The 23595-nt window shown below is 31.0% G+C and overlaps 3 long non-coding RNA genes across 4 annotated transcripts; 1 reads left to right on the forward strand and 2 right to left on the reverse strand.

The window, feature by feature from the left end:
- The first annotated feature begins 12169 nt into the window (after positions 1–12169).
- LOC115874323 lies at positions 12170–13854 on the forward strand. 2 transcript variants are annotated; one of them, XR_004048818.1, is made up of 5 exons: positions 12172–12869; positions 12952–13059; positions 13119–13308; positions 13499–13650; positions 13730–13854. It is a non-coding gene; the product is annotated as an uncharacterized LOC115874323 (long non-coding RNA). The 2 variants fall into 2 exon arrangements; XR_004048817.1 differs by having other exon boundaries at positions 12170–12869; positions 13119–13650.
- A 761-nt stretch (positions 13855–14615) lies between these two features.
- On the reverse strand, positions 14616–17009 carry LOC115874324. Its single transcript, XR_004048819.1, has 4 exons — positions 16935–17009; positions 16760–16872; positions 15497–15580; positions 14616–14684 (listed from the first exon to the last, which is right to left on the reverse strand). It is a non-coding gene; the product is annotated as an uncharacterized LOC115874324 (long non-coding RNA).
- Positions 17010–17281: 272 nt separating this feature from the next.
- On the reverse strand, positions 17282–18670 carry LOC115874325. Its single transcript, XR_004048820.1, has 2 exons — positions 18430–18670; positions 17282–17332 (listed from the first exon to the last, which is right to left on the reverse strand). It is a non-coding gene; the product is annotated as an uncharacterized LOC115874325 (long non-coding RNA).
- Between the last annotated feature and the right edge of the window lie 4925 nt (positions 18671–23595).

Raw genomic sequence — 23595 nt, forward strand, 5'->3', positions numbered from 1 at the left:
AATTACAAATATATAGACATATTGAAATATTGTCAGCGGTGAAGAGACTTTTATATTAAGAATTCATTGATTGAATAGGGTTCCAATTCAATTAAGAGTTTTTTCAACGATTTCTTATAGGTTTCTTGACTTTCGATTGCTCTTATGTCTTCAGGGAGGCTATTGTAAAACTTTACACCCATGTATACTGGATTTTTTTCAGTCAGGGTGAGACGATGTAAGGGGAACTTGGCATCACTGGACCTTGTTTGGTATTCATGAGATTTTTCCATTTCAAATAGGGACTTATGTTTGAAGATCAATATTAAACACTCATATATATAAAGAGCTGGAAGCGTCATAATTCCGAAGGATTTAAAGTGTCCTCGACAGCTTTCTCTGTACTGAAGTTTCTTTATAAGTCTTATAATTCTTTTCTGAATCACAAAAATTTTTGCAGTTTCTGAATTTGATCCCCAGAGAATAATTCCATATCTCAGCAGTGCCTCAAAATTTCCACAGTATAGTGTTTTCATTGAGTCTGGGTTCACATAACTTGACACAATTCTCAGACCGTAGGAAATTGTGCCAAGTCTCAAGCATAGCTTATAAATATGTTGGGTCCACTTTAAGTGCTCGTCTACGTAAATTCCAAGAAATTTGCATTCACCACCAAGGCTGACATCCATTTCTCCAATTTTCAAATTGCTCGCTAATTCAGTTTTCTTCTGTTGTGTTCGAAAAATTAGTGTATTAGTTTTTTCTTTATTTAGCATTAGTCTATTTGTCTCAAACCATTCCTCTACTCTCATGAAAGCCTTACTGCCATTCTCCTTCAGAATATCTTGTGTTGTTCCATGAGTAAGTATATTAGTGTCATCTGCATATAGCATGTAAGGCTAAAATTTGCATTTCTTGTTGTTTGACTAATATCGTTTAAGTAGATGATAAAAAGAAGTGGCAAAATGATACTGCCTTGAGGTATACCGATATTCAATTTTTGTATACTAGACTTACTAATCTTTTCGTCTTTTCTCACAATAACTTGTTGTTCTCTATTTGTCAAGTATGATGTAATCCATTTGAGTGCTGGACCTCTTATTCCATATTTTTCGAGTTTTATTAGTAGTAAATGGTGGTCTAAAGAGTCATATGCTTTCGATAAATCAAGAAATATACCCATTGCCAGATCTTTATTTTCCAGATGTTGTATTATTGATGTAGTGAAATCGAACAATGCAGTAATGGTACCTTTCTCCTTCAAATACCCATGTTGTATATTCTGAAACAGTTTACAACTATTCATGAAAGTTAATATTCTGTTTGCAACTATTGTTTCAAATACTTTTGAAAAGCTTGGCAGTAAGCTAATTGGTCTATAATTATTCAAATCAGAGTGATCTCCTTTTTTGTAGATTGGTTTAATAAATGCCAACTTCAGCCTGTCTGGGAAGATCCCATATTTTAGCGAATTGTTAATGATATAGCACAAGATATCATCAACATATTTCAAACAGAATTTTACTATAGATGTTGGAACCTCGTCCACACCGCTGCTATGTTTATTTTTTAGACTTTGACCAATTTTTTGAATTTCCTCTATATTCACAGATTTCAGTCGCATTGACTCATTGTTCTCACTTATGTTACAGATGAATGGTACTTTCCTAATACTGGACAATATATTTGGCACAACACTGATTAAGTGATTGTTGAATTCATTTGCTAGAACTAGTGGGTCTTGATCTATAAAACAATCATCCTTTGGGGAATTTTTACCAGTTGTTTCCTTGCAGATTGACCATAAACACTTCATTTTGTTATCAGATGATTTCACTCTTGCGTCATACTTGTTAGCTTTTTCCTTAACTAATAATCTGTCATATTCTTTCTTTGTGGCTCTGTAAATATCTTTATATTGATCGTTATATCTTGATAGCATTAGTAGTGTGTCTAATCTCTCTTTGCATTCTGTTATTTCCTTACTTTTGTATATTGATGTTTTCTTTCTTGTTTTATACACAGGTTTAAGTGGAAAGTGTTGATCAAAATGCGGTGAAAGGTATTGCCAAAATGTTCCATTGTTCATTGACATCAGATGTTGGTATCTGATATATTTCCTCCCAAGTTTCTTCCTTTAATGTGTCCGCAAATTGTTTTTTATTTTCCTCTTTGAAAGTTCTTTTGAAGTTTTGATAACCTATTTCTTTTTTAATATGGATTGTAACTTGTTGAGCAGTATGGTCTGATATATGGTTGATTAGCACACAAGCTTCATAATCTTTCTTATTTGTAAAGATGTTGTCAATACAACTACCTCCAGTGTTTGTAATTCTAGTATTTTCAAAAATTGTTCTTTTTAAATTGTAAGAACACATTATGGACAGAACGTCTAGTGCATTGCTGCTTTCTTCATTGAAATTTATGTTAAAATCACCTGCTAGAAATATGGTTTTATTTTCAGGTGTTATGTTCAACAGTAATTGTTCTATTTTTTCCAGAAACACATCCATATTTCCACTTGGAGGCCTATAAATTGAGGCAATTATAAATTTTTCATCTCCAATTTTACAGTCCATTACTGCACATTCAAATATACCTTGATCTGATAGTTTTTGAAGAGATTTTCTTTCAAAGCTTGTAATATCCTTTCTCACATATACGGCAGCACCACCGTGTTGACCATTTCCTCTGCAGAAAGATGCAACCAAATTAAAATTGCATATGTCCAATTGCTGAAGTTGATCCAAACTTTCCCAGTGTTCTGTTATGCACCGAAATACACAATCACTGTTCTCTGCTAATACATTCTCAATTTTGTCTATACTGTTTCCTAATGATTGTACATTTTGATGTATGATACTAAATTTTTGGTTTTGGTGAATTACTGAGAATCTGTTATTACATGTAGTATCTATCCCTGTTTCTAGTAGAGGTGTATTCTTCTTTATAAAAAAGAATTTTGATTATAGTTCTTCTGGCGTCGGAAGTCATATCTCTTAATACCTACATTTTTAGGCCAAAAACTAGGGTCATACATTAAGGTTTTCTTTTCATAGGGGGCGGTGACCACAAAACATTTGTTTTGGGTTTCTGTTGTTGGTAATTCTTTAACATCAATATTTAATTCATTAAAGCCTGGTTTTGCTCTTATATAGTTATAAATCTTTTCAATAGTGACAGCCCTCTGTATACGATATAGGTATAGCCAAACTTTTCTAGCGACTCCTTCAAAGCCATTGGAATCGTCTTCATTCGTGCCTAGTTGTTTAGTGATACTTCTGGTGTTGTTGTTCCTTGGTTGAATTTTCCTATTTTTCCTTTTATGCTGCATTTCCCACTTTCCATCATGATCCTCATTAGCCAGATTAACTATATTGTCCATTTTAACATTAGCTATGGCCTTCTTTACGTCTTGAGTAGATATTTGTTTACTATCGTTGACGTTTGGATTTTTGGTTATGTTAACATCTACATCTCCGTTCTCTTCTTGGTTGGCTGTTTGTAGTTCAGTAGTAACGGCCTGCTCACGGTGATGTTCTGCCATTACTTTTAGCGATGAAGATATAGGTGCTTCTTGCCCGATAAATCGAATGATATTTTTTGCACTTGTTGTTGGGTTATTTACCTTTTTTGCTCTCGGTTGATTCTCTTTATCGTGAGAAAATTTTGTTAATGTGACCTCTAAATTGCTTATCTTTTCTCTTAGTAATATATTATTTTCTTCCAGATATTTATTTTTACCTTCTAGCTCTTCTATTATTTTGAACAATAACGCTTCTCTTGATGCCCATTCGAATTCACTTTTATTAGATTGACCCGTCTCTGCTGGAGATTCATGAATACAGGTTGGTTTTTTTTTGTTGATTCGCCTGTTTCAAACAGCTGGGGTGGAAAATCCCAGAGCACTTCACACAAACTAATTTAGTTGTTGCTACAATTTTTTTGCAGTGAATACATACGTATTCCTTATTTTTAATTGGGAGCTCGTGCGAGCGACTTGCACTAGCCGCCATCTTGCCTTTTACTTTGCCTTTTCCATATAACATGGTGGTGATTGTTATTGCTTGGTCACTGCAAGTTTCGTTTTTGTGCTCAAGTCATGATTGCAGAAAACCCTTTTTTTTAATTTCCAGAATGCTCTTGAGGCGCTGCTAACCCTGTGCTGAATTTCAGAGTCGATATCGGCCTTTTCCAAAATCATCGTATTATATCCAATTACAAGACTGACTCATTGGTGCACCAGTTACGTAGTTCAACTTTCAGGTACCCGCATCTGATCACGTGGACCCGATTGTTATTTTAATTAATAAAGTTTATTTTAAAATAACTCATTGCCTTTCTATCAACTTGGCTGAATAAAATTATATGTTACATGATTTTCCCAAATTGGATATTAGCCTAAGTCGAATATTATAAAGCAACCGCCACTGCTATTTACACATTAATAATCTAAAACATCTTATCTTATTTACGAAACAAGTCCCAAATGTAGTTCGAAACGGGCTGAAATAATTCTCTCTATTCCGATTGTTCCTTTTTCTTGTCCTGAACAGGGCCACTACAAAACCTTTTCAAGACCCTTCTAGCTCATAAATAATGGTCCAGACGTTGAACAAAGCGTTTGCTGTTAATTTTTTACCATCGTCTTGCATTATTAATGTTAATATCGTAACGGTAAAGTTACTATCATTCCCCAACTATAAAAAAATTCTTAAAACCATGTTCTTGTTGGTATATATTTATTTCAAATCTGAAAATTTGTATAATTATTATTAAGATATAATAATGTTGAAAAAACAATGTAAAATAGGAAAAAAAATAATTTCCAAAGGTTGGTTACAGTAATTTCCCAGGGTCTTGAGATGAACCGCCTATTTAAAAATAGGCACTCTGTATTAGTGATGGGAAAAACCTATTAATTTTAATAATCAAGTACTCGAGTTTCAAGCGATTACAATAACCGAGCGATCGCCCGAGTGAAATATCGCGCGTATTTAAAAATACGGGTTTTCGCCGTCGCTTGTTGTAAGTACTCGTTAACGCCAAGCGCCAAGCAGTAAGTTGCGTGCGCAAGGCACATATTCTTTCAGTAATGAATGGCAAGTAGCAAGCCACGAGCGATTCGTTTGATCGCTTGACACTTGATTTAGTTTATCACAGTAGTTTATTTCAAACCATATCGATATAGGTCGTAAAATTTTGTTCCTCACATACGCAACGGATAAATATATATACGGTGTCGTATATATTTTTATCCGAAAATTCGCTCGATTTTTATCGAGTATGTCACATTAAAATCGGATTTCAATTTATTTCATTCTAGGACCGCTTGCGTTCGTCGCTCGTAACTTGTCACTTGCATCGCTTGTTCATAATCGAGCGATGTCGGTTATGTCAATAATCGAGTACTCGAGCGAATTTTCGCTCAAGTTATCCCAGCACTACTCTGTATACGTAAATAAAATTATTGATTTTTAAAATATTATTCACAAACTAGGAAGAGGGAAATCAGAAAACGAACAGTTATACAGTATCCATAGTTGTTAGAGTACCATTCAAGACAAGATTTTGTCTCTTGTAATATTCTGTGCTAAAAATTTTCCTTATTTATTTCATCTCAGTCCCTGATGAATTTATCACACTTTTTAGCATTAAAACATGTAGTAACTTTTATCCTCAAAATTTCATTCGAATCAATAAAAGTACTTATTAAGAAAAGAATTTAAAATCCAATCAATCCAAAGATTATTAATTAAAATTTTTAAAATAAAATTTTAACAGCCTGTAGCTACGAAACAAAGCAGAATCGGACCTACATATGTTGATATGAAAATAAATCTTATTTTTACGTGAGGAATCTCCCCACGAGAGATAGCACATGTTTTTTTAAAACACCATGTAGAGCTTTATAATTTTTGAATATTTTTTTTCAATGAGAAAAAATTTAAACGATATAAAATAAAATAATTATACATTTATCATTCAAGTTAGTGTATTAACACATAACTGAAAAAGATCAATTTTAATTTAATTGTGAGATCAGTGCTATAAATTTAGAAGCTTAATAACCACACCAGGCACATACATACACGAGCGCTAAACTTTTCACTTAATCCAGAAATATCCTTGTTTAACAATAACTCGTTATTTTCCCAATATAAATAATTCAAATCCATATGTTCGAACGTCTCCAGTAATATAGAAATCAATAATAGAAATGGGTTGTAAAAGGATCTTGGAAAATATTTCTCTCGTTACCTAATAAATTAATTCTTGGTGGAAAAATATTACTGAAATAACAAACGAGCTCGCCGTCAGAAATATAATATTTAATTAAAGAAAAAATATACATAATGAAAGTGAATGTTTGCATTTCAAATGGAGATACATAATTATAAATTGCGTAATTAATTAGAAAAAAATAATATAATTAATTTTTTAATATCGCTAATTTAACTGATATTTTAATATCACGACGTGATATTATAATCATCCTTATAAACAAGGGCGGGTCTATTTGAGGTGGCCCAAATTAGCAACAAATATTTTTTTTTGGTAGAAGATAAACATAAGGTATATGAGCTAATAAGACTAATATATACAAAAGAATTCTTTAAAATCTACTAACCAAAATGATAGAGAAGTTTATGGTAAAATACCTTATATTATCAACTGTCACAACTAGGGTTTCAAAACCAAACGGCATCCCGGTGTATGTTTAATCCCAAAATCCCGATATTAAATCCCGGGATCTTGAAAATCAAAAAATTTAAATGCCTAATCTAAGGTGATTCAACTTTATACACTTTAGTCCTTCAAAGATCATATCGTCAGTGAAACGTGATAACCTGCTAACTCCATTTTTTACGTTAATAATTTTTTTATACCATTAGAAAGAGAAAAAAATACTCTATAAGTAGGGAAAGCAAATAAATTTTTCCCATTAAAGAAAATTTGTTATTTTAAATCAATAATATCTGCTAACTCCCAGTGATCTGAAATAGCCACCAAAATGCTGCTATCTCCGTAAATGCTGCTATCTCCGTAATTTCCGTTACGATCACGCTAAAGCAAACACGCGGATTCTTACTCGTATGTTTCTTTAGAAAAGTACGTCGATCCAGGGTCACACTAGGCCAAAAGGACCCGGGTGGCAATGCAAGAAGGGGCCCGTATGGATTTTTTTGGTATATTTTTTCGGCTTACGTTTTGGTCAGTTTTTCCCTATTATATACAGAGTGAGTCTTAAATAAGTGCAAATATTTTTAGGGGTAGTATATTTCGACCCAAGATTATGAGGTTTTTTGCACGATTTTTATTCAATTTTTTTTTAAATTTTTAGTTTAAAAACATACTTTGTTTGTAATATGGCAACATATATAGTAGATTAAATTTATAAGAAAGAAAATCCAATGATTCTCAAAATTATAGCAAAAAATTGGAAATTTTAAAAGGGAAATAACTCGGTTGTTTTGGATTTATTTGAAAAAACGGTAAAGAGAAAATATTATGTTTCTTTTATCGAGATTTACCAACCCTGAAAATGTTTGCACTTATTTAAGACTCACTCTGTCTAGAAATCAGGGAACTACCCTAATGCAAGGTAAACCAATGCAATGCAAATGCCATAATGCAATGCAAAAGCAAATATTGTTAAGAATAAATAATGAACAATAAAGGGGGCCCGCGAAGGCTGGGGTCCCCCTAATAATTATATATATAATATGGCCAGTCCGACCCTGCGTCGATCCGTTCTGTAAATACGGGGTATCCGTAAAGTGTAAGGGGAAAAACGAAATTCTCTATATACGAGCAATTCATGGGCATGCTATAAATAATTTAAATAACATTACTTACTGTACAAGAATTTCCATAATACCTAATCAGTTTTACTTTTTTCAACGTTTTTCCATGTAAATGATACATAATTTTTATAAAAATTAAAAAAAAATAAGGAGAAAAGTAATAAAAATGTAATAAAATCAAGGCACTGTTTCCCAAGCTCAATAAACACCGTTGTATAAAAATTAGGATAAGCATGGAAGAATTCTACAATATCTTCTAAGAATTATAAGATTAATTTTTAAATTATTTTCATATTCATTAAGTCCAAAATGCTGCTACTTCAGTTCTTTAAAAATGCATTAAAAGTTTATTCGTTTTTGGACTTATATGTTTTGCTTCTAGACCGACGATATTACATATAAATATATGGTCATGAATATCATATTTTTTAAATTTTATTGATTATTTCTAAATCTGTTTGGGTAATATTCAATTCCATTTTCAAAATTTCAAACAATAAAGGTTGCTATCTCCAGAAGTATATTTTTATTTCTTATTTCTGCAAGACGAATATCTGCTATCTCCCTATTGTGTCTGAAAAAAATGATGTAACACGAAATATTGAGTTTTGTTGTTCCCCAGCAAACAAAATTCTTATCTCTTTATTAACGCATGAAAATACTTCCTACATGTGTACATATTTTTTTGTGTCGTTTTTTTGCTCTCCTGTAAAATTAGGAATAATGGAGTTAGCAGTTTATCACATTTCACCGACGATATTTTATTTATACTAAACAGAACATCAATATCCCAGAGTTATATTTCTGTGTTTGCTATATTTTATTGCTTTTTTCAACAAGAATAGATTTTTTTAATCACTAATAATGAACCTACTTTGTTTTGTAGGTTCCAATCCCAGGATTTCAAAACGGAATCCCGATCCAGAAAATTATAAACCCTAGTTAGAACAGATTAAAAACGCATTTAAGAGTCACATTATAAAAAATAAGAAGAAAATACATCTAGAAGCTTTATTACCTTCAAGAGACGTTTCTTTTCAAAAGCCAAAACGAATATTAAAAAAAAACTGAAATCTGGATAATATATATCATTCCTTATTCTCAATGCTCTAAAAGCTATGTTAGGCAGATGGGTAGATTTTTAAAACAAAGATTGAACGAAAATGACAAAAAAACTATATTTTGAAATCAATCCCACCGCGTTGTAAATTACAAATTAGAAACAGGTCATAACTTCGATTTTGACAATACCATAATATTGTGAACAAATGGATTTTTTCTGGGTTTTCTTTCTTTTAAGTTTGATCTATCTGTGTTACCATATTATCAAGACTTGATAATATATGTGAAGTTTTTTAACTAAAATTTTAAAAAAAACCTTTTTTTATATTTATATATAATAATATATAAATAAATCGCGAATAAAAATCCTCATATGCGTGTTTTTCCGATCAAAATATACCTCCCCTAAAAATATTTCCACTTATTTAAGGCTCCTTTATAACTTCAGACTCGTATAAGTATTAATCGTGAAACAAAGTTAGGTAACGTCCATTTTAGCCCTGGCAGCAAAAAAATAACATTAACTTAGTATACTTTACCGTGAGGACTGGCACTACAGCTCGAAGACTATAGCCAGTGGTAGATAGCAAAAAGACGAAACAACTACTAGAGCACAAAATGAACCTAGTTCGCATAATTGTCGGTGTCATCACTGGAAACTGCCCCACGGGGGTATACCTCGTGAGATGAAAGATTTTCAACGACTACTGCAGAGAATGCGGAGAGGAAGAAGAAACCATAGAGCAAGTGCTGTGCCACTGTCCAGCACTGAAATACCGACGCTTTACAACTTTAGGGCAAGGTTTTTTGGAAGGACTAGAGGAAGAAGCAGAAGCCAACAACTTTGCAAAGAGCTGGAAGTGCTTTAACACAAAGAAAGAATGAGAGGAAGGTTTGGTTCAATAATACAGGGGTACCGCAATAGGCACAGGGCTTCGGAGTGAGGGATCAAACAGGATTGCAAACTCCAGCAACCTAACCTAACCTAAACTAGTATACTTTACATTACTTTTTATTTCTAGTTCAATAAATAATTTAGCAGATATTATTAATTTAAGTTACGATTCAATGATTTTATACATAATAGATCTGTTCACTAAAAAAAAATTTGCACTAAAAGCGGTAAAAAATTAATGTTTTAGTATTATAATACCAATTAAATAACTTTTTTTTCAAAAAAAATAAACTCCTTTGACAAGAGAGACTCTTGAAGTTATGCGCTCCGTTCAAGTTAAATAAACGCGCTCTCATTGGCCTGACGTCACATGCCTGCCGCACGCTGCTCCACTTGCGACGGCAAGACCGTGATTCAGTTTGACTGTGACACTCCCTATACAAGGTATTGAAGTACAGTCGATATTTACAGCAGTTACATTATTATTTTTGTTGTTGAATACCGTAAAAGAAGTTGTTTTTTAATTAAAATTAATGAGGATTTTACAAAAGGTCTTATTGACTCTGCCATACACTTTGGGAAAACCAACATTTTTAAATTAGGTACTGTATGCAGTTTTTACTGAATAAACATTTAAGATCTTAATAAAAATATCGTTTAGGAAACCATTGTTTTATTTAGAAACAGACATAGTATAATCTTAATGTACTATTGTATTATAATGGGTTTTTGTAAGTTTATTATGGCACAGAAAATACTAACTATGTTATCTAGTTTTTGAACCATTGCTGAAGAAATAGTAGAGTGGGGTCCTAACATTTTACAATGTCGCAAGCGATTTTTTATACGTTCAATATGTACTCACACACTTGCAATTCGTTTTGTAAGCAGAACGTCATCCTTGGTCATTTTTACATTACTTACAACACTTGGAGGTCTGATAAATGTGCATTTTTTTTCCTTAGGGATGTTTCAATTTGTTTAAAACCTCGGTCTGCCATAATAACGCAATTTTCTGGAAGAACTTTTAAATATCCACAATCTTCAAAAATTGCAACATCGCTTGCGCGTCCTCCATCCTCCATACCCACAAGATAGACACTAGGTTTTTGAATTTCAATTTCCAAGCAGTCGATGATAGACTGTAATGTAGACTTCTGAGATGTCCAAAAACTTCCATTGTAAAAAGACATTCGAAATTGAATGGGAAGATTTGAATATATAAGGAAAACTTAAACAATTAGTTTTAAAAGTAAAATTTAATATAAAAATTGCCGACTCTGAACTGTCTGGAACTTAGAGAGGTAAAAAGTAAAGTGCGTGTTGAAAAGTAGAGTAAAAAGCGACATCTTGGAACTGAATTGAATTAAAAAGTGTGATTAAGTGTTAAAACTGTACCTAGTAGATCCTTTGTTTGCGTAAAATGCAAACGTGTCTGAACAAGGTCTGAACAGAGGCTATATAATTTTACAATAAGGACTTTCCATCGACTAATAATAATTGAAGGGTCGTTTATGACTAAGCGTAAAACAGAATCGGTACAAATAATTCTGAATGCAGTGGCGTAACTTGTAGTACAGATAAAACTTGACTACAACTATGTAACTAATGTAATTAAATCTAGACAGGGATACAACGATACTACGCGGGATTAGCGAGCATGTGACGTCACACCCACGGTAGCTGTCCTGGCAGCGTTTTCCCGCCTCCATGAAAGGATTCAAATTGAATTACGAATAACTCGAAAAGTATATGAGTATTTGTTTTCAAACTCTGTACGGTCTTTCAATATGCACAAATTTATAATTTGCAGTAGAAAACTAAATTTTGTTGACAGACCTATTACATAATCTACGCAGTGCTATTATGGGTATGAACGAATCTATAAAGATTCGTACTCATTAGGATTCATTTGAACGATCTGCATTCTAAGCAGTGCGGAATGAATCGATTTCCACGATCCTATTTTTAATATTCCTCCAATCAATATCCATCTCTAAGTAGGAAATGTCTTTATTTGATCAAATCAGGGTCCCCATGAGAACATCTACCTCTAAGTAGAAAATAGAGATACATACATACATACGATAAAAAAGAGCTAAAATAATCTCGTAATAATTAAATTTAGATCAGTGATACCAACTCATGGGAAATGTCCCCATTCGTGGGAAATTCTGAGATCCAGAGGGAAAAGGGAAATTAAAAAAAATAAACAATAGTTAGTATTTGCATTTCTCAGCAAAGTAAGAAAATGCAAACTAGCATTACCGCAACTAAATACACATTTTCGGTTGGCATTATACAGTATTCTTACCCCTCGAATACATGAAGAATTTTAAATAAGTGCTTATTAATTTATATAATGCTTAGAAATCATACGGGCTATAATAATTAATATGACTATATTAACCAAAGACATCTAAATATAGGTAGACAGAACACTCCATTCATAAAACTCAATTTTTTAGAATCATACATGGTTTGGCACTTTTATGAGAGTTAAAAAGAGATGGGTACATAAATATGACAACACGGTTGAGTTTCGTCTGTCTTTCTGTCATTTCACTCCATCAGTGGCGTGACGGTGGTGTGGTGTTTTTTTATCAAAAATTTTAAAATAGTTATTATGTGTATTTTAATTTAAATTTTAATTTGTAATATACGTAGTAATATCGATAATTTACAATGTAGGGGCTGTAGGGGCGTTTGCACCAAGTTTTTTAAGCAAAACTTAACATTATGTTTAGCTTATTTTCTTGCACTATGCTTTAATCTAACTTGAATTTATATTTAAATTAAGCGGTCAAATTTCCAGGCTAGTGGCCACTTAACCTATCTTAGACACAAAAAAATTGTTTTACGAGGAAGAATTATTATTATTCCTTGAGAGTGCTTAAAAGTGTATTATGATACCTCTACGTAAGTTCGATGATTACTTTTGATATCCTAGACGTCGATTAGTAGGTATATTCATTGAAAATGGATTTCCTCAAGAGTGGATGTAAGGAAAAATCATATTGCCAAGAAATGAACCTCCTTAAGTTTTTAGGACAGAGACTTTTAAACGACACTGTAATATATATCCTGGGTTTAATTGAACAAAATCTAGAATATCAAAATGAGAGGTAAGTTGGAATGCTAGTAAATCTAATGTAAGATAAATTAATTATATTTATACTTTGAACCATTGTTCTTTACTATTTCCAGAAACAACAGCATAACTGCCTTAAATCAACAACAATTTTATAGTATATTTGGGTTTCCTGGGATTATAGGGATAGTTGATGGAACACAATGTAAGAAAACATTCACCTGGTAAGTACCTATATATTTTCTTCAATATTTATCAGCACAAGGTTTCTTATACTTTACAGGGGGTATTGATGGAGAGGCATTTAGAAATAGAAAAGCATTATTTTCCCCAACATTTAAATTACTGGAAATGCTAGTCTTAAAACTATAGACTCGATTGCTTGTTGGCATGGGTCTGTGCATGAAGCCACCATTTTTGGACATTAAGGACCCGTTTGGAGACTGGTGACTTTTCAAATTAAATTCTGCTTGGTTAGTGGTCCGTATATTTACTTACTGTTAGATCATTTATATAAAATATATTCCTTAAATATTTGAGTAGGTATTCAATTTAGAAATATATTACGAATAAGATGAATTGAAAGAAATTTTTTAAAATTAAATGTGATAATATTCAAAGGGTTCATATACTCTATTAAATTATTTTATTATCTGTTATAAGGTGAGATTGCATATGAATTGAGGGGATATATGCAGAAATAGAGCTGAAGAAATGTTTCAGAATTATCGTTATATGGAAACGCCACTTTCCAATATGTTTTATGGTATAAGACCAAAATTACAAAACACAATGTCAGTTATTGTTGCACAACAGTGAGTTAAGAAAAATATTATCTGTTTAATTAATTTTAATGTAATTAACAAAATTTAATGTATGTACTTAAATTTTTAGATTTTGTTGTTTCAATGTGCTACACAATACAGCCAGAATGATGCCTGAACAAGAGCTGCCGCCGTTAGATGAAATAAATATGGACCAAATTAATAAGAAGAGAAATAATAAATTATTTTGAAAGATTAGGGCAATATTTTTTTTTAACTTATTCTAAACATGTTTTTATGTTGTTATTAAATCTCTTGAGCATTAATTTCTATAAAATACTTTGTACTGGTTCAGCTAAGGAAGCCTAAAAAACATATATTATCTCTATTAATGTTATATCTCTATAATATTATTATTAGTCTTTTTTAGACACATCCAAATTCACTAAAGGGTTTTAAAATTTAGACCTGGCTTTGTCATGGAAACTAGAACCTTCCATTAATCGTATTTATGCCACTGTCATATGGATTAGTGTATCATTCACAAAATTAGACCAGAACTAAATTTAAAACTTGTTAATGAATCTTGGGGACAGATTTTGACATAATGGCTGTAGGACTAAATTATTAAATGGCTGATAACTTTACATTATTATAGTTCCCTCCGCCCGCCACTTCAAATATATACATAAAATAGTGTGTCCAAGATAATTATTACAAGCACTGGGATCTCAGAAACAGTAGGAGATACAGCTTCAATTATTGTGAAATTGATTTTAGCGGTTTTACTTGGTTTTATATTTTTTGGATCCTCACATATACCTTTGACTTATAACCATTATGTTTTTAAAATGTCACCCTGCATACCTATATATTCATACCTGAATGGTCAATTCAGTTGATTCACTTTATCAAAATTTTTCTTTTAAGTAATCAATTAACTGATGCATTGATATTATTTTATTTTTCAATCTTCTAAGACCTATTTGTAAAGTATGTATTTTTCATTTTCTTTGTTTCCAAATTTTTACAAGACTTAAATTTCTACATAATATCATTATAATGCCTCATTAACATACTTCTTTCTGAAATTAAAATAACTTATGCACAATTTTACTTAAGATACAGGGTGGCGCCTCTTAAATGCTACCAAGGAGAAAGAGTTTGTATTGAAATTAAATTTTGGGAGTATATGTAGGTTAATTTAGAGCATTTAAACATATAAATGTGATAAAATATGTGTTTTTTTAAAATATGGAGTTCTACAGGGTGTCGCCAAAAAAGTTACACAACAAAGTTTTGTTTTTTGGAATGGGACACCTTATATATTATTTGATTTTCGGATTCTATGAGAAAAATAAAGGTGAATTTCATTATTGGACTAAAATGTAATTTTATTCCCTTTTATTTGAAATGAACACAGCAAGTTCCCTTTTATTTGAACACCCAGAATACTATTCCGATCTTTTAATTGCAGTGTGCATTCATCAATTAATAGAATGCTTAAGGTCAAATTTTAATTTGGTTAAATATACAATGAGTAAATTTCCATCTAGGTAGCTGTTATTGAAATTTAAAGTTTATTCATTATTTTCACCAAATGTGAAATATGACAAGCCTTACATTTTAGACATATGCTTCTTTAACGAAACTCACTTTTATTTCTTTCCTAGAATCCGAAAATCAATTAATATATAGGTGTTCCATTACAAAAAAAAAACTTTGATGCATAACTTTGGGGACACCGCGCAGAACTCTTGATATTTCTATAAAATGCTTTCCATTATCCTACATATGCTCCCAAAATTACATTAACGATAAAAACCACCGTTCTCTTTGGAGCCTCCGCGTCGTAGGAGAGGCACCACCTTGTATATAATGTAGAGGTAATTTTTACCTTTTTCTGATACTTTGACGACTTTCTTGAGATAATAAATATCCAACTATTGAGAGATCAGAAGATGAGGATTGTCTTACTATGCTGTAAACAAACAAAAAAACATTAATAATTAATTTTTCAATAAAACCTATTTTCGTTTTTAATTTTTTCCTAAATACTAATAATTTCCTTCTATAGTATTAAATTTATCATTAAGCGAGAATGTTTTCTAGTGCAAAACAAAAGCTCACTTATAGAAAATATATGTAAACAAAAACCAACACTATGGCAAAAATTATGTAGTTTATGATCTTATAATGTGGAAGATAATTCCAAATAACATATCCTTGACAAAACATATAAAATAAAAGATAGCTATGTTAATTATACAGGGTTTCTGGATATTCGACCGATAAAGCTTGACAATGAGAAGCAACAAGTCTCGTATTTTTATAAAAATTAAGATAGGGAAGTAAACCCATAAAGTGCTTAATTAATAAGATACTAAGTGATATTACTAACGTTATATTACGTTATATTGTTCTATTAGATATTATAACAGCTTCCTTGAAATCTATTACTGCTACATGACATAAACAAAGTGTCCCCTTTTCTGCAAGAAAGATAGAGATGTCAATTTTTAAATAATTAAGACGGCAAACAAAAGCAGAAAAAATGTTATTTTGAAAAAGCTCAATGTGTCAAAGTATCCCGTCTACTATAGTTACGTCAAAAGTATGATTAAGAATGTGTTTAGATCTTTTACCGCAAAAAATTGTGTTTACATGAAATTTCGCGTCTCTATTTTTTAAGGAAATACCTGATGTCAAAATTAAACTTACTATTGTGACACCCTGTATAAAAAGTAAATACTTCGCAAGAGGGTGTACACCTGTATTCAATAAGGCACAGTACACTACTTGACAATAATAGTTATAATGAGAGTATTTCATTTAAAATATATTACATACTAGTTGAAGCCTGGCGCATCCGGGCTACTTATTATCAGAAAAAATACTTTTTTTTTTTTTTAATTAAATGAAAAACAAAAAATCCGGCGATGACAGTTTTTAGAAGAGCCAATTAGCTATCTTTTAGTAAAAAAAGCAACTTTCTAGAGCAAGTCGTTACTTCAGTAGAGATGACACAGATAAACATTAGCATTTTACATTATTATTATATTATATATATTACTTTGTTATGAATACAGCTATATTCCCATTCTGTTAAAAATACAAGAGCTTTTAAGCTTTGTCAGTCAAACATCCAGAATACACTTACAAAGAGCACATACTGGTTAATTCCAACTTCTTTTTCCAATGCTGTTTCTGTTGTTTTGAGGGAAGGGCTTCTTGAGAAGGGCTAGTTTATCTTGTATGATTTTAGGCAAAATCCTGTGAATTTTAATTAATTATCAATATTAAAATACATGTATAAAATGTATCAATGTTCTTACAAATTTGAGGGGCCAGCCAAACTGCCAATCGCGGGACTAGGTAGGACCTTCTCTAGTCCCTCAGCTGGTCTGGAGGTTCATTTCTCTAAAAACATTTTTTGGGTGGCGGTACAAACTAGAAGAAACCTAGAGTAAATACTAATATTAGTACAATACTTGTTTATTAACTGTAAAAATGTATTTGACTGCTTTTTACCTGTATGATAAAGCCCCAGTAAAATGGTAATTATCTATTTGAGGCTCAGAATTTGGTCTTATTTGCCTTCGATCAGTTAATTCGGCGAGCATAATATTGCTCTTATCAAAATCATCAGAACAAATTTGGACACACGTTAGTTTGATTTTTCAAATTCAAGAGTGAAATCGATCATTGTCTAAGCTCAGTATAGATAGGAACGCTACAAAAGTATTATTGGTTACATACGCAACACATACATATTAAGTATTATAAATCTATTTAATAATATATGTAAAATAATAAAAAAAAAAAAAGGAAAAATTAACCTAAAGGAAAAATTTTCCAAGGTTTATTTTCCTCTATTTAAAACACCATATATGTACTCGTCTGTGAATTGTGTGTGTGTGGGTGTATAGGTAAGTGTGGGTAAAAGTGTAAAGGGTTCCACAACTAAAAAAAAAATATCATAAATGAAAGAGTAAAGAATTATCATAAGTAAGGCTTATCATTATCATTCAAAACAGTGCATATTTTTTAAGTACTGAAGCATCATTATAATTTTATTTATTTTATTAACTTTTTTAATTTGAATTTTGAATACCTATATCTAAACCTTACCTATTATGTAATTACTTATAGAATTTTTTATAATAAATAAAATAATAGATCAATCATATGTGTTAATGGTTAATATCTAAAACCTGCTAATGTTAACTAGAGTTCAATAATATTAATATTTAGATTGCAAAAACAGTTTTCTTTCAACATTGGGGAGAAATGTGGAAATTATCTCTAAATAAAGTCTGAAGTAATTATAAAAATTAAATGTCTTTAATTGAACATTAGCTAACTTTGTCATACTAATTAAGCATACATATAGGTAGATGTTCAAATCGTGTTCAAATTTCAGGTATTAACTACCTATAACAGCAACAGCTGTTTTATTTCAGCAGATATTAGCCATAACATACACAATTTTTAAGATATTTATAGCGGTTTCGAATGTTAGTTGGTACTTAGATATATAATATAAAAAAGGTTTTTAAATGTTAAGTTGAGAACAGCCAGTATTACCCCTGAGCATTTTTTACCATCAACTGTAACAACGAAATGGACAAATACTTAAAATAATTGACTTAAAACGTAGATCGGTTTTGCCTGAGGTCTAATTGAGGATAAGTCTAATTTCATAATCAAAACCGCCAGCACATAAGAAAATATACGTATTTTTGTAATAATCTACTTAAATAACTAAAAGTACTTAGATACGCTACTGTAAAGGCATTGCTAAAGTTAAAAAAATGTAATAACACTTACCGTCCAAATATCAATAAGGAGTTAGAATAGTCCACCTTTAACAAACTATGCACTGGCGAACCATTGTAGATAGTTAAAAAACTACTTGAAATAGTTTTCTTTGCAATAAACACTAATAATTATTCGAAAGTTGTCCGAAATCCACAAACACTTCCAACGGTCGCAGAAAACTCGCAACAATGCTCCGTTGGACAAAAGTTGAATGAATACGTCAAATGTCAGCGTAATTTCTACAGATTCCGACAATTGTAGTAAAATTAATCCGTAGCGATGCCGGATTGCCTTAGTAATTTCCCTAATATATTTTAATCGTAATTTTAATAAAATTTAATTAGAAAACTAATAATAATTTCAAAGGTATAATCCTAGTATAATTAATGTATTATAATTAAAATTATATATCTACACAAATATTTAGACTAATGACCTTGTAATGACAATAGCATTTAGAACTCAAACCGTAATCAGCCGAAATCTACCACCGGTCACTTAAAATTGGCATCATCGATTTTTGTGCAACACGGTTCGTGATCGCGGTAAAATGTAAATTGTTTCGTCTCCTTTTATTTAGATGTCTTTGATATTAACAATACTTAAATTAAAATTTATTTAAAGGAATGCTACTGTATTACAATCATTGTAAATCACGTATGTAATAATAACTCGGAATAATATAATAATTATTTAAAACTGCTCATCGCTTTATCGATGTCGGCGTCTTGTCACTTTTATTTAGTCCTGTCACTATTATTTTATTAGCCGTTTAGGTATAGTTTGATTTCAGATAATGCAGATTTTAATGTGCCATTTGTGGTTTTTTTATTGTATTTTTTTGCATATTTGGTATATTCTATGAAGTGATTTTAAGTGCTCCTGACCATTTTTCAATTATTAAAATGCCTATTTAGATACATTTAAAATGAATTAATTAGTGCATAGTATTTGTATTATGAGTTTGTTTATTTTTTATGAAATGTATTTTTTCCCATTAAAATAAACATAGCTTACTAGATCACTAGCTAGTCATTTTTAAATACAGGGTGTTAATTAAGTATCTGGCCAAACTTCAGGAGGTGATTCTTTGAGTATTTTAAGGTAAAAAGTTCATATAAACATGTGTCCGGAAATGTATAATTTTAAAGATACAGGGTGTCAAGGTGTTTTCTAATAGAGCTTTTTTATTAATATCCCAAAGATCCGTTGACCGATTTTGTTGAAATTTCGCCATGTTGTGAACTTTGATAAGTTAGCACTAATTAAATGATAATTATTATTTACAACAATATTCAAAAATCTTATCTCAATAAATATTTGGCAACGCCTTGGATTCATGTATTTTTACGCCTGTTGGCGGTGAAAACCATGCAAGCTTCTTCTTTGGCCTAAGTTGTTAATTAAAAAAGTAATAATCATAAAAAATATAGGTCCTAATAGCCTAAATTTTAGCAAAATGTATCAGCAGATCCGATGAGATCCGAGTTATTATGTTTTGGAACTTAATGATTTAATTAATTATTCCCTTTAATGCATTTACCTATCCTACGCGCCAAGAAAAAATATTGCATCAGTCTAAATTTATTATTTATGTGATTCCACTCTCTCACGTTTGATTTGTCCCTTGCTTCTCATACGGAAACAGTTAGATTAAAATAGCCAAAGTGTACCTAACAACCCATATGCCTTGACGCATATTCTTTTTTAAAATAATATGGGCTTTCTTTATCCGCCGGCCCAGACAAACATCCATATCCATAAAATAGTTGGCCCACACACACACACACACACACACTGATAAATTAATAAGACCTCATTTCGGCCCTCAAACGTCCTTCGATGATCAACGCCGGCTAAACTATCGACTTACGTGTTGACAAGTTGATTAGGCAGGTTATTGAACTCGTGTGGCATCGAGCATGTCGTTTTTTGAAAGATGGGTCCCATATAAACGCGGCCAGAAGTATTTTCAATACTAAAAACTGACAGTGCAGGAGATAGGAATCGAACTATCCTTATCTCTATAGTATCCTTGCATCTCCGTGACTTTTTACGAAAAAATGTCTCTTGGTAAAAGTCGCTACAAGCAGCCGTTCTGCAAGATATATAGAATGGAAATGGTCAATACATATCAATATTCACAAAAAAATAAACACGTTGATTAGATAGTTATTTGACTGAAATAAAAAAATTGGGAAATTATTATTTTTTAAATTAGTCATAAATTTTTTCTGGGAAAAAATGATGGCAAAACAGTTTCTGTTGAACTTTTAGCACAAAAACATTTCAAATATACGATTTCAGTCTAATAACTATTTTAGTCAACAAGATTAATTTATGTCAATGATTGACAGGTATTTATAAATTAAATTCTAAATATCTCGAGAACCATTGCTCGTAGCGATTTTTACCAAGAGACCTTTTTTACGTAAAAAATGTCGCAATTTTATTTTTTTTTTCTACAACCCAGCAATATTATACAGGTACGGGCGAAAAGAAATATCTTTTCGATTAATAAATCTTCAAACCAGTTAAAAAATATGTAGGTGGCGCCCTCTACAAATGGGAGTCATATTGACATCAAATCAGATTTCTCATATCAGAAAACTCCCAGACACCAATTTTCATCTAAATATTGATGTTACTTCATAAATTATTTGAAAAAAATCGAAATAAAAATGTAACTTCTACACCCTGTATCTCGAAACTAAGCATTTTAGAACATGCACTTATACGAACTTTTTTACTTATTATTATCTGTAGAATATGCTGCCGAAGTTTCCGAAATACAGTTCGGACCACCCTGTATAGCGATCCCAGAAACACCTCTATAAGTTTTTTTTGCGGGAAAAACAAAATTGAAAAGTTTATATCGATATTAATTTGTTTAGAAAATGTTTAAATTTTCAGTTAAAAAACATAATATCTGTATTGTGTTGACGACACTATATTAGATTTGAAAACTCGTGGGAATTTTTAAGAAAAACGGAAAATGTTGACCGTCTTTGTGGGAAATTCTATTTTAAAAGGTTTGCAAAACTGATTTAAATAGTGTTTTACTGCTAACGATAAGTATGGAGAAAATATACCTTCTTTTTAGTTTTTCATCAGTTAAAATTATTTATAAACAAAAAGCTGCTGAGGATTTTGTGTCAGTCACAACAGTAAAATATAATTTTACATATATTTTCACTCTACCCATATCATATAGGGGAATAATACCGGGTGCGTCTCAAAAGTGGCTCACCCCTATAACTTTTTTATTTTTCTCAAATAAAAAAACGAGATTTGATATGTTAGTATATGACATAAATTAGGATTGACTGACGTATTCAATTGTTTTTGGTTACTTCTTATCTCCCCGGAAATGACTACAACTTTTGATTTTTAAATGGCACCCTCGGTATTTGTTTACTTTATTCGATAGAAAATGACAACTTTTGAAATTCTCGCTTAATAAAAAACCGTATTTTAAATTTCAATATAGGGTGCCATGGCTATGTTAAAAACACTAGTTTTTAATCAAGGAGCCTTGGAAAAATGGATTTGATTGCCTAATGTTTTTAGCGTCTTGTCCTGGCCAGTTGGAAGAGGCTAAAGTCGTATTTTTAATCATATTTCAATTTTTTCAAATTGAACGAGGGTGGCTCATTAACATAATTGGAAAAATATTTTTTTACGAATAATATGACACCATACGCTTAGTATTTCAAGTCAAATTTTCGTTACGAACTGCAAATTGTAATTTCAAATAAACCATATGCGAAGATGTCAAAAGTAGACATATGATGTCATTCTATCCAGAGTGTTATTTTCTATCGAATAAAGTAACTTAACCAAAGAAGTAAACAAATACCGAGGGTGCCATTTAAAAATCAAAAGTTGGAGTAATTTCCGATGAAACGGGAAGTGACCAAAAACAATTGAATACGCCAGTCAATCCTAATTTATGTCATATACTAACATACCAAATCTGGTTTTTTTAACTGAAAAAATAAAAAAGTTATAGGGGTGAGCCACTTTTGAGACGCACCCGGTATACTAACTAATATTTTATAGATACATAACATAAATGAAATTATATATTCAGTGTGCGTAATACATGAATAATTATAATTAATATTGACAAAAAAATATAATTTTATTTCCCATATTCGGCTAAATATATGTTCTGCAAAATAGGTAGATTCTCTTCCATAATGCTTAATTAATTTGATAGGTCATATTCCTGCGGTATATCTATCGATTTCTGACGACATAACGACCTTTTTGTCTGTAAAATTTACTATTCGGCTTTATGCTCTCATCGATGCAGACAAATTTACATATAAAAAAATATATATGAAACATTTTTAGTGCAGAGTAATCTTGGTTAAATTTGTTCATTTTATAAAATTTATTATGTACCATAAAAAAGGAAAATAGAGATAAAATATGAAGCTGAAAAATTAATTTTACACTGGACCTTTGATATTCAAATAGAAAATTAACACTAGAGACGGTAATATGTTTTTTTTCTGTGCTCTGTAGTCTTCAACAAATCAAAAATTATAATATAGGGCCTTTTTTAATATGAAATATAAATAAATCTATTGATATATTGCTCACTCAGCCATCTGTAGATGTTTGTAAAGTATGACTATCGTTTCTTGTTTTTTTTTCAATTTTTTTGAACACATCATTTTTTTCCAACACTCTAAATCTTAATTAAATAAAAAAATAAAACATATATTTTATACAGGGTGCTACAAATTCGAGGTACGAGCATTGGTATCTCGGAAACCGTAATAGATATGAAGATGGTTAAATCATAAGATGGAGGCATACTCACTAAGATGTCATCAAAAAAGTTTTAAAAATTTCAAGGGTTGCTGAGTTTTTTGGAACGAAAAACGAATTTTTTTGAAGATCAATTTTATTTTTTCCTGTCGTTACTTTTTAGAAAATCAAAAAACTAATTGCATATTCTCATAGCCACTTTATTAGGACTATCTGACAGTATTTTTAGATTTTCAAATTAGCTGATAATTTTTGAGATACAGAGGCCGACTTCATTTTGTTAAATACGGACCTGCATTTTTTATTTCAGTTTTTCAAAGAACTCGGTCTCCTGCCTTTATTGTCAATAAATTGTCTATAAATGCCTTTATTGTTAAAAATTTTTTCAATTTG

The sequence above is a fragment of the Sitophilus oryzae genome, unplaced genomic scaffold, assembly GCF_002938485.1.
Source record: "Sitophilus oryzae breed Bouriz unplaced genomic scaffold, Soryzae_2.0 scaffold_1274_pilon_pilon, whole genome shotgun sequence".
Taxonomy (NCBI): Eukaryota; Metazoa; Arthropoda; class Insecta; order Coleoptera; family Curculionidae; genus Sitophilus; species Sitophilus oryzae.